Source organism: Cavia porcellus, unplaced genomic scaffold (assembly GCF_034190915.1).
Source record: "Cavia porcellus strain 051 isolate PalLab524CR breed Dunkin Hartley unplaced genomic scaffold, mCavPor4.1 scaffold_3, whole genome shotgun sequence".
NCBI lineage: Eukaryota > Metazoa > Chordata > Mammalia > Rodentia > Caviidae > Cavia > Cavia porcellus.
In genome coordinates this window covers 31786424-31797818 of record NW_026947486.1, presented here as the reverse complement: position 1 = coordinate 31797818, position 11395 = coordinate 31786424, and the positions used below count along the sequence as shown (strand labels likewise).

The following is an 11395-nucleotide window of genomic DNA, read 5'->3' as shown; positions in this document are numbered from 1 at the left end:
AAAATCAGAATAGATGGTGTCATGGTTTATGTTGGTGGTCCTCAGACCTCATGCCTTTGCATTACGCATTTGTGATTGGTTCATTGCCTAGCACTTGGATTGATAGTGTCAGTGCTACACACACATAGGAATGGAGCCAGCATGTAATGCAATGGCAGGAAGAAGGTGTGTCTCTCCCTCTTGCTGGTTTCAGGTTACTATTTGCAGCTTTCATGAACTGCAGGCCTGCTGTGCCACCCTGCCATGGAGCCAACTGAGTATGGCCTGAAACCTCCAAAATCTGTGAGAAATAAACATTTCCTTTCCCAACTTTGGGCATCAGGTATTTTGTCTCAGTGATGAGTAAAATGTAACTGAGAAAGAATTTGCTACCGGGAGTGAGGTCATTTGCTGTGACTATACCTGACCATATTTTTTGAGGGGCTTTGCAAAATGGCTTGTGGGCAGAGTATGGAAAGGTTCAAACATGTCACCTTGATGCATAGAGCTGCAACAGATTAGGCTGCTCTGTAGAGGGGATTCTGGTAAGAGCCCAGGAGAGCAGCAGGCTGAAGGCTGATAGAAAGCCTCATGTTAAAGACCAGGCTTGGGAGATTTCTGCTGGGAAGAAGGACTGCATTTGTTGTAGGACTCCCCACAATGTGTATTATGGCTTAGCAGAAAGTTTGTCCATATTTTGCTCATGCCCAGAGATTTTGCCTGAGACTGAGACTTGGGACATTTGTCTGATTAATCTAGTAAAGGAAATTTCAAGGCAGTTGAATGGTGAGGCTGTAGCACGGCTATTGTTGGGGGCTTTCAGCCAGCTTAATGTTGCAGATCAAGAGCAAAGAGCCCAGCAGGATAATTTACAATGCTGTTAGTTTGGCCTGAAGGAAAACTCCAGTAAAGCTGTGGATTGTAAAGATAGAGCTGACACTTTGATTGCTGAGAAGAAACAGAGAGATAAGAAAGATGGCCAGGGGTTATCCCAGGAAGCATCGGGTCTACACCCTTTGCAGCCTCCAAACTTCAAAAGTGAAAGTATTTGCTCAGAGGAGAAACCTGCAGAGTACCATGTTCCAGAATGATGACAGAGGACACATGAAGTTCCAGCATGGCAGCTGCCACATGAGGTTCTAGAATGGCAGCAACATACAGAAGTTTTTCTTCACAATCAGGTTCACAGAGCCCAGTGATCCAGGTAATTGACCCCTACAGCCAAGAGAGAGAAAAACTTGGCTACTGCTCCAGCTGGCAGCAAACCTTGGTGGCATCCACATGGTGCTGATTTTAGGTGCAAGAAAAATGCACAAATTCTGAGGGTAAGATGGCTTCCTTCTTGATTGCAAAGGTCTGGGAGGCCAAGCAGTGCGCCCCAGAGAGAGCAATTTGTAAAGATATAAAAGTGAAGCCAAAGGTGCAATGGAGACACCAAAAGTTTGGAAAATCCGGGAATATGGATCATCCAAGGAAAGCTGCATTAAGTGAGCAGAGAGGTTTAAGAGACAAGCTGTGGGAGCTGATATCCCTGGAAATGCCACGGGGGTGGAATCACCCAAGCCTTTTGGAGTTTGCAACCAGATTGCTTCAAATGCTGAACCTGGAAGTCTAGGATTTAATGATCACCCTGCTGTATGTTGGACTTGCTTTGTTTCCAGTGCTTTATATTCCTGTTTGTAACTTTTGGAATGGTAATGTTTATCTTATGCCTTTGCATTTCAGAAATATTTAACCTCTTTTCATTTCTACAGGGGTTTATAGTTAAGAATTTGCCATAGCTCTTGGAGGAGACTTGGAACTTGGACTTTTCAGCAGTGCTGAAACTGTTGGAACATTGGCAACTCTTGGCGATGGACTAAGTATCTTTTGTATAAAAGATGTACATGAGTTCTAGGGGCCAAGGGTGGATTGTCATGGTTTATGTTCGTGGCCCCTAGGCCTCATGCCTTTGCACTATGCATTTGTGACTGGTTCATTGCCTAGCACTTGGATTGATGGTGTCAGTGCTACACCCACAAAGGGGTAGAGCCAGCATGTAATATAATGGCAGGAAGAAGATATGTCTCTCTTTCTCTCTTGCCAGTTTCTACTTACTGTTTGCAGCTGCCATGAACTGCAGCCCCACCATGCCACCCTGCTGTGGAGCCAACTTAGTATGGACAGAAACCTCCAAAATCTGTAAGAAACAAGTATTTCCTTTCCCAACTTTGGACACCAGGTATTTTGTCTCAGCGATGAGAAAAAATTAACTGAGACAGATGGTTTCTACCCCAATCTGATATAAGCCATATATTGTAAATCATCAGGAAACACCCTACTAAATAGGTGACTACTGAAAACTTTCAACCTAAAATTGTCACAAAGACAAGCATGACCACTATCACCTTTCCTATTCTACATAGATCTGGAAATTTTGGCCAGATCAATTAAACAAGAGAGAGAAATAAAAGGAATAAAAGTAGGAAAGGAAGAAGTTAAATTATCATGATTTGCAGATGGTATGATATTCTATATAGAAAACCCATGAGACTCCATAGAAAGACTTCGAAATGTAATATGCAAATTCAGTAGTGTAATTGGATACACACTAAACACTCAAAAATCAATAGAATTCCTGTATAAAAACAACACTCGCTGAAAGACAAATAAGGGAAACAACACACTTCACTATAGCACCCAAAAAAGTGAAATAATTAGGAAACAATCTAACAATGGAAGTAAAAGATCTATACAGGGAAAATTGCATTATTCTGAAAAAGGACAGTTAAGAGGATTTCAGAAAATGGAAAGACATTCCCTATTGATGGATAGGAAGAGGAATCATTGTGAAAATGGCTATTCTCCCCAAATTGTTATACAGATTTAATGCAATTCCAATCAAAATACTATTTGCATACCTCGCAGATCCAGAGAAATCATCCCTAAAACTCATCTGAAACCAAAATTAATGTAGAATAGCAAATGCAACTCTGGGCAACAAAGGTAATACAGGAGACATCACAATTCCAGACTTGAAATTACATTACAGAGATACTGTGATAAAGTCAGCATAATACTGGAATAAAAACAGACCTGAAGATCAATGGAATGAATTAAAAGATATAGTCACAACTACAAACACTCAACCACTTCATCTTTGACACAGGGACCAACCCTCTTTATTTTTTATTTTTTAAAAGATAGCCTCTTTAATAAGTTGTGCTGAGAAACCTGATTTTCCATATGCCAGAAACTAAAACTACATACATGTCTATCATCATGCACTAAATTAAAGTTAAAATGGTTCAAAGATCTAAATATTAAAACAGAAACATTAAATCTTCTGAAAAAAGAAATAGGGAGAATTCTTGATGACATAGGGGTAGGCAGAGATTTCATGAACAAAAATAAAATTTCATGGTAAATGTTTCTATGAATCAACAACTGGAATCTCTTCTTATTAAAAACTTTTTGCATGTCAAAAGAAATTTCCAACATAATGAAAAGAAAACCCATGTATTCAGAAAATGGCTTAGTCAATTGTCTCTCAGACAAAAGGATTTCTATTCAGAACATATAAAGAATTTTAAAGATTTTGTCCCCAAAATTCAAAGACCCAATCCAAATATGGGCATCTGAGATAAATACTCATTTCTCAGAAGAATAAATACAAATGGCAAATGAATATATGGAAAAATGTTCAACATCAGTGGTCATTTGTGAAATGCAAATTTAAACAACACTGAGATTCTCACCACAGAAAAATGCCAATTGCATGGCACTATGGTCAGATAACATACATGGGAATATTGCTGTTCTTTTACATTTACTCAAGCGTGTCCTATGGGCTACTATATGGTCTAATTTAGAGAATTCCCCTTGTGCAGCTGACAAGAATGTGTTTTCTGATATTGGTGAATGGAATATTTTGTAAGCATCTGCTAAGTTCATTTGTTCACAGGTTTGGTTCAGTTCTGATATTTCTTTGCTGTTTTGTTTTTGTCTAGCTGATCTATTTATTTCTGGCAGTGGGACATTAGGATCTCCCACTACAATTGTGTTGTTGCTCATTTGATTTTTCATGTCTATTAACATTTGTGTTCTGTAGTTGACTGCTCCTCTACTTGGTACATGCACGTTTATGATCTCCACCTCTTGAAATTTTCATCTAAGTTGTATGTGGTGACCTCCTTTCCCTCTTTTGTTCATTTTCATTTGAAGTTCATATTATCTGCACACAGAATATCTACTCCTGATTTTTTGAGTTCCTATTGCATGAAATATTCTTTTCTATCCTTTGACTTTTAGTCTATGAGTTTCCTTTTGAATCAGATGTGTTTCTTATATAGATTATATTGTTGGATATTTTTTCTTGATGCATTCTACCAGTCTGTTTCTTTTTATTGATGAATTGAGGCCATTTATACTAATGGCTATAACTGTTATATGTAAGATTATCTTTTTCACTTTATTTTAAAAAGCTATATTTTCTTTATCTATCAATATGTTGAGGAGCATATATTCTATTTGCAAACTTTAGATTTGCAGACTGTGCTGCTGTGGATATTCATGCATTGCTGTGGTGTGTTGCTTTCAATTCTTTCACAAAGATACCTGTGAGTCAAATATCTAGATCAAATGAATCTTTTCATTTTTGATTTTTGAGGATTATGCATGCTGATTTCATAATTTTCAGTAAAATCCATCAGACTTATATGTTTAAATAACACACCTATTTTTTTGTGAAAAACCAAAGGGAAAATAAGCTTCAACATGAAGGATAGATATTGAGAAGTAGATACAAAATCTTCAAATGGAAAGGGAAACGAGAAATGTGGGAAAGGAAAAGAAAGGGCTAAAAAATACAAAATAAAATTGAGTAAAAAGGATCTTATTCAAACTTAGAAATATTTTATCAGAGTGACAATGTGATGCATAAACATTTAAGTCTGTAAATAATAATCAAAAAGCACAATATATATTTTGGAAAGGAAAAGTATGGTGGGAAACTGAGAAATTCACTCAGAGGTTTTTATGCCAGAGTGGAAATGTGATGCATACAATTTTGAGTCTGTAAATAACAATAAAAAAGTACAATAGATATTTTGAAATGGGAAAATATGGTGGAGAACCTGGGAAAGGAAGGAAAGGGAAGGAAAAAACAAAACAAAAGAAAAAAGCATAAAATGGAAACAAATCTTTGTAAATAGGAAGGGAAGATGTTGAAAGGAGGAGTGGTGATTGGGAAAAAAAGAGGAATTAAATTATATCACATATCAGTACAAATTCCCTATGATGCATATGATCATTATGCAAATATAAAATGTATCAATGAAATTAATTTTAAAAAACTGACTAGAATGGTACTGAATCAAGGCCAACAGCTTCCTGATGCTGTTGGTTTCAAGCAGCAGCCCAAAGAGATGTCTTTGGTATGATCTGTTGGCCATTTTAGAACTTGGTCAGTGAAACAGTCAATTAATTAGAAAGAAACAGCTTGAAGCCACCCTACCCCACTCTGTGAGTGGCTGTGAGCATTGCAGATGCTAGTGGCCCAGGATTGGGAGCCACCAGCATTTACTAGGATCCACACCATGCTGGGACCTGCAGTACTGGGAAACCAAGCAACCCCTCCCCCTACCTGGTTTGTTTTGTTGAACTTCAATATACATGAAAGTACAGACAGTTATTTTGGAGAGAACGAGAGATTCTATGACAGCCATTAGTGACTTCCCTATTGTCTGATTTTGAAGACCTAAATCCCCTTCCTCATTCTTTTTGGATCAGTTTTAAACTATGTTGTTTTGTATGAATTCTCTGTATGCGAAGACATAGACAACTATTTGAAAGAAAACAAGAGACAATATGAAAGAGAAGATCTCAGGTCATCTAGCTTTGAAATTTATATCTCTTACATTGCTTTCTTATGTCCTATTTTGTTCTGTTTTCTTGTTTTTAATTTTTACTCCCTTAAAATAAAAATAAAAAAAAAATTAAAACTGACTAGAAAAAAATAACAGAAAGAAAGTTTTGTAAAGAGAAGAAAAAGTTTAAAGAGAAAGGAGATGAATGGGAAATAAGTAAGATATATTACATGCAAATACTCTATGATGATTTATGCAAAACCGTATTGATAGTTAATCTTAAAATATCTTAATTTTTCATGTGTTTGTATTGTTTATATGGTCTTATTTGCTGTTAACTTCTAGTTTCACCAGTGTATAATTCCATAATATGCCTGGAATTATTTTGATTCTTTTGCATGTACTTACCATATTGTTTTCTCACCTTTGATTTTATGCTGTGAATATCTTTTTGAGAGTTTGTTTGGAGGTTCTAGCAAAGGACTGCAGTTACTTATATACCCTTGTCATAGGCATCAATCCTCCTCTATCTTTGGTGATTATCTCTTTTGACCTATGTCTTGGCTTATATTAGTGGCCCCAGGCCTCATGCGTTTGCATTGTGCATTTGTGATTGGTTCATTATCTAGTGTTTGGATTGATGGTGTCAGTGCTACACCCACCTAGGGGTGGAGCCAGCATACAATGTAATGGCAGAAAGAAGGCATGTCTTTCTCTTGCTGGTTTTCTGTCTCTCTGTTTGCAACCACCATGAACTGTGGCCCCGCCATGCCACCCTGCCTTGGAGTCAATTGAGTATGGTCTGAAACCTCCAAAAACTGTAAGAAATAAATCTTTCCGTTCCCAACTTTAGGCATCAGGTATTTTGTTTCAGCGACAATTAAAATGTAACAACTTACCTACTAGCTTCCAGAGGAGTGCATATGGAGCAGTGAGGAAGTTAGTGGATACATGCCTAGGAAGAATAATCAGCTTCATCAACCCTGGTGATAAATTGGATGATAGATGTCACATCCAGATCATCTTCAAATCCTGTGAATATCTTTTTGAGTTAAATGCTTTTTTTGTTGCATATCATTGTGTTTCATTTCTTTTGTTTGTTTGCTGATCCATTCTCTCAATCTGTGTGTTTGGATTGGTGAATCAAGAACATTCGCATTGAGAGTTATTGCTGGGAGTTACTGAATCATTTATGTCACTGGCTCATAGGTTTTGTGTGCTGTGTTTCCTTGTTTTATTACTATAGGAAATTCTTAATTTTCTCCATGATTTTTTCTGGGACTGCTTTATTATTTAAGAGTGTATTTTTCAAACTCCAACTGTTCTGTGTCTTAATTTTCTGTTGCTTTGCTAGTTGTCTTCTGATAGAATGCTATGGTATGTAATAGATTCTTTAAATTTTTTTTTTATATTTATGCCAGATTTGTGACCTAACTTTGGTCTATTTTAGAAAGTATTCCATATACAGCTGTAAAGACTGTGTACTGCTGTTAATGAAACTCTACAGATATTTGTTAAGGCCACTTGTCTGATGGTGTGGTTCAGATATGACAATTATTTCTTAACTTACTGTATTTTTAAGTTGCATTTTCTACTTGTCAAAGTTCACCACTATGCTTGTATTAATGTCTCTCTGTTCTTTTATGTGTAGTAAAATTTTTGTTTAATCAAAATGGGCTGCTGATTTTTGGTGCTTGTGCATTTCAAAATGTTATCATTTTCTGTCAAAATCTTCACTTTACCAGTATGAAGTCATGGTGGCTACACAGTGTCAACTTGAGAAGTCTAAAAACTTAAATAAATGACTCACTTGCTCTACCTCCATAAATGTAGAAGACAAGTCATTATTACCCTAGAATGCTGTTCACTGTATCAATTTCAGGTCAGAAGATTAAGTAATTCAGGAAGGGACCAGGGTCCTTACTTTGTAACATCCACAGTCTGTACAAAGGAGGGCATGCAGATGGCATGAGTACCACCCCCACTTGAGGGGATTAGCCTGCTTACAACAAAAGTCAAATGATAAAAGGCTGATTACTGTTTCTTTGAGGAGCTCCAGCCTTCAGCTTGGCTGTCATCTTCTGGCTTCTGGCACAGATGCTATGGCTTCCACCAGGGAATTTCCAGCCTTTCAGTGTAGACTCTTGAGTGTTCCATTGCAGACTCATCAATCTCCTTATACAGACTTCAATGGGCCACTGCAGTAAGTGTCAGATCTTGGGCTGGACTCTTCATCCCCCAGTGCACAGACACCCTTGCATGTTCCCTCATCTGAATTTGTAGCTTCCTCATCTGAATTTGTATGCCAATCTTGTAATTTATACTTTTTATTATATGTTTCTCTAGTAAACCTGACTGATAAAATAGTGAATTTATTTATGACTACTGAAGATTTTTGGCTCAAAATGTGCCTTGCCTGATAAGAGAATAGATATTCCTACTTTTATTTGGGTTCCAGTTGCATGTAATATTTTTCCAATCTCTCACTTTTAGTTTATATGTTTTTTGATGCATAAAGTGTATGTCTTGAGGAAAAACTATAATTTTCTTACTTCTTTATCTAAACTGCCCATTTGTTCTTTGATGTAGAATCAAACCATTAACCTTTGATATTGAAATATATATGCTGCATACTCATATTATTTTTCAAATGCACCTTTTTACTATTTTTAACTACTTTTTGTATTCTTTTTTTCTTCTTTGCTTTTTCTCTTTTGGTTTTCAACTTCACAGAAGCTATATAGTAGTCCCTTGTTCTTTTCTGCAATGCTATTTTGGTAGTCAAAGATTTCTTAGGGTTATATATGTCACGGGAAGTAAATTTCTTCATTAATTTTGAACAACAATTTTTCAGAACATAATAATTTTTTTGAAATATTTTCAGGGCTTCAAAAAGTTTTACTGGAAATCTCCCTTAGTAACTTGGTTTGAGTAAACTGCTATTCTGATGAGATGGCCTTCATATTTATTTTACTGTTTTTTATTTTAAAAAATGAATTAAAAATAGAAACTGATCAGAATTTCAAAACCCAGTAATAAGAAATTAACAATGGATAATGCATTGCATAAAGTTATTTTCAAAGGAGTTGCTCAGATTATAAGACATAGGCATGGAAAATTAATCTAAAATATAAGCACAAGCCATCTTTTTCAAGGAATTACAAGAAATTATTAGTAAAATTATCTTAGCAATCATATATATTATTTTACCTTCTTCAATGATTTTTCAGTTTGAGCTGTTTCACAATACCTATTGTAGATTTTGAATCTTATTTACACTGAGTTTCCTACTGTAGTGAAACAATATTTGCACATGAAGATTGATTTATATCACTTAAGAATATGGACCCTAGTTGCAACCATCTACCTATAAAAGCCTTGAGTTTATCCCGCTTTATACCTGAGTACTGCATTACATTAAAATTCCACATCCTTTTTATCCACTCATTAGTTGATTGGTATTTGGCTTGATGCCAAGATTTGGCTAATACAAGTGTGCTTCTATAAACACAGTTGCACATATATGGCTGTACTATGATGTTTATTCATTGTTCTGGGGAAATACTCAAAGGGAAATAGTTTGGTCAAATGAGACCTCTAATCCTATTTTGGAGAATCTACACACTGACTTCCAACATGGTTGTACCACTCTTACACTTACACCAACAGTGGAGAAGGCTTCCTTTTTATCTGTAACCCTTCAGCATTTATTATTAGTTGATTTCTTGATGATAGCTATTCTTTGTGGAGTGAGATGGAATATCAGTGTTTTAATTTGCAATTCTCCTTTGATCAAAGATGTTGACATTTTTTTCACCTATGTTAGCCATTTTCATTACTTAATCTGAGAAGTATGTATTAATCTCAGATGCCCAGCTTTTGGATTGAGTCTTTGAATTAGGGGGCCTGAGTTTTAAAATTTCTTTATATGTCCTACTTAGAAGTCTCTTGTCTAATGCACAATTTGGCTGAATTTTTTTCCAAGTCTGTGGGTTTTCTATTCACTCTGTTGGTCATTTCTTTTGATGTACAAATCTTTTTTAATAATATCAGGCCCAGTTGCTGATTCTTTGAAGGCTTCCCTTGTAGTTTGGTTTTTGCTCTTGGACTCGGCCTACACCAAACATTTTATGATTTGTACCTACTTTTCCTTTCAGAAAATGTAATGTTTTCTTTTTAATATTTAGATCTTTGATGTCTTTTGACTTTTGTTTATTTTATGATGGTAGATATGTTTCTACTTTTAGTCTTCAGCCTCTGCAAAGACAATTTTTCCAGCACCATTATTTTTAAATTTTTTATTGGTACCGGGGATCAAACTCATGACCAGCTGCTTGCAAGGCAGGTGCTTATGTAACTGAGCTAAATCCCCAGCCCCTCCAGCATCATTTTTTAAAGAGGCTATCTTTCTTCCAGGGAATATGTTTCATCCTATTGACAAAGATAAATTAGCTGAGGGTATTTGGAGATATATCTGCATATTTTAATCTGCTTAATTGATCCTCAGGTCTATTTTTAAGCCAACATCATGATGATTTTTTCATAGTAGATTTGTAGTATAATTTCAAGTCAGAGATTGTGAAATCTCTTTACTTACCTTTGGTATTCAGGATTCCCTTTTCTTTTGTAGGTCTCTTCTGTTTCCTAATGAATTTTAGGAATATTTTCCCTAGATTGTGAATTATGTTGATGGTATTTTCATCGGGATTCATAAATTATCTTTTGGGGATATATCTATTTTCAAAATACTGTTTTCTATCCATGGGCATGGAATATCTTTCTGTTTTCTGATATATTCATTTAACCCTTTTTTTAAGAGTGCTGTAATTTTTAAGTTATAGATTCTTAAAATTTACTTTATTATATTGATTTCTAAGTATTTCACTGTTTTAGTATGCTATTGGGAATGGTTTGATTTACCTAATTTCTACCTCAGTGAGTTAGTTGTTTGTGTACAAGAATGCTATTGATTTCTGAGTGTAGACTTGGTATTCAGCTATGCTCCTGTTTTGTCAGTCATTTGAGAAGTCTTTTGGTGGAGTTCTTGGAATTTTTCTATGTAAACTATCGTGGCATATGCAAATAATGATAATTTAAATTCTTCCTTTGCTATTTTTATTCCTTTTTTTCTTTTTCTATCTCATTTCTCTTTTTAGTATTTTCAGAACTATATTGATTAGCAATGGTGATAGAGCACATCTTTGCTTGATCCTGATTTTAGAGCAAAAACTTTAATTTTTGTACATTTAGTGTGATGTTGATAGTTGTTTTGCCATAGATGGCTCTTATCAGATTGAATTGAAGATGCTCTATTCTGATATTTCTGAAGGATGATTTTTAATCATGAATGTTGGGTTTTATCAAGAACTTACTGTGAATCTATTGAGATAATTGTGTAATTTTTGTCTGAGGCTCACTTCATATGATGTATTATGTTTATTTTCCTGATGGTTTGTTGCATCCAACATGGTGGAGTTCTCAGGAGATGCTGGTGGTTCTCCCCCTGGATGGGCTGCAGTCTGCCATATGGCCACCCCTTACCAGGATTTGTACGTGTTGAACTGTGTCTG

The 11395-nt window shown here is 35.6% G+C and overlaps 1 non-coding gene across 1 annotated transcript; it reads left to right on the top strand.

Moving 5' to 3' along the window:
- Positions 1–5321: 5321 nt before the first annotated feature.
- Positions 5322–5459, top strand: LOC111754833 (small nucleolar RNA SNORA2/SNORA34 family). The gene has a single exon (XR_002789504.1). It is a non-coding gene; the product is annotated as a small nucleolar RNA SNORA2/SNORA34 family (small nucleolar RNA).
- Positions 5460–11395: the final 5936 nt, after the last annotated feature.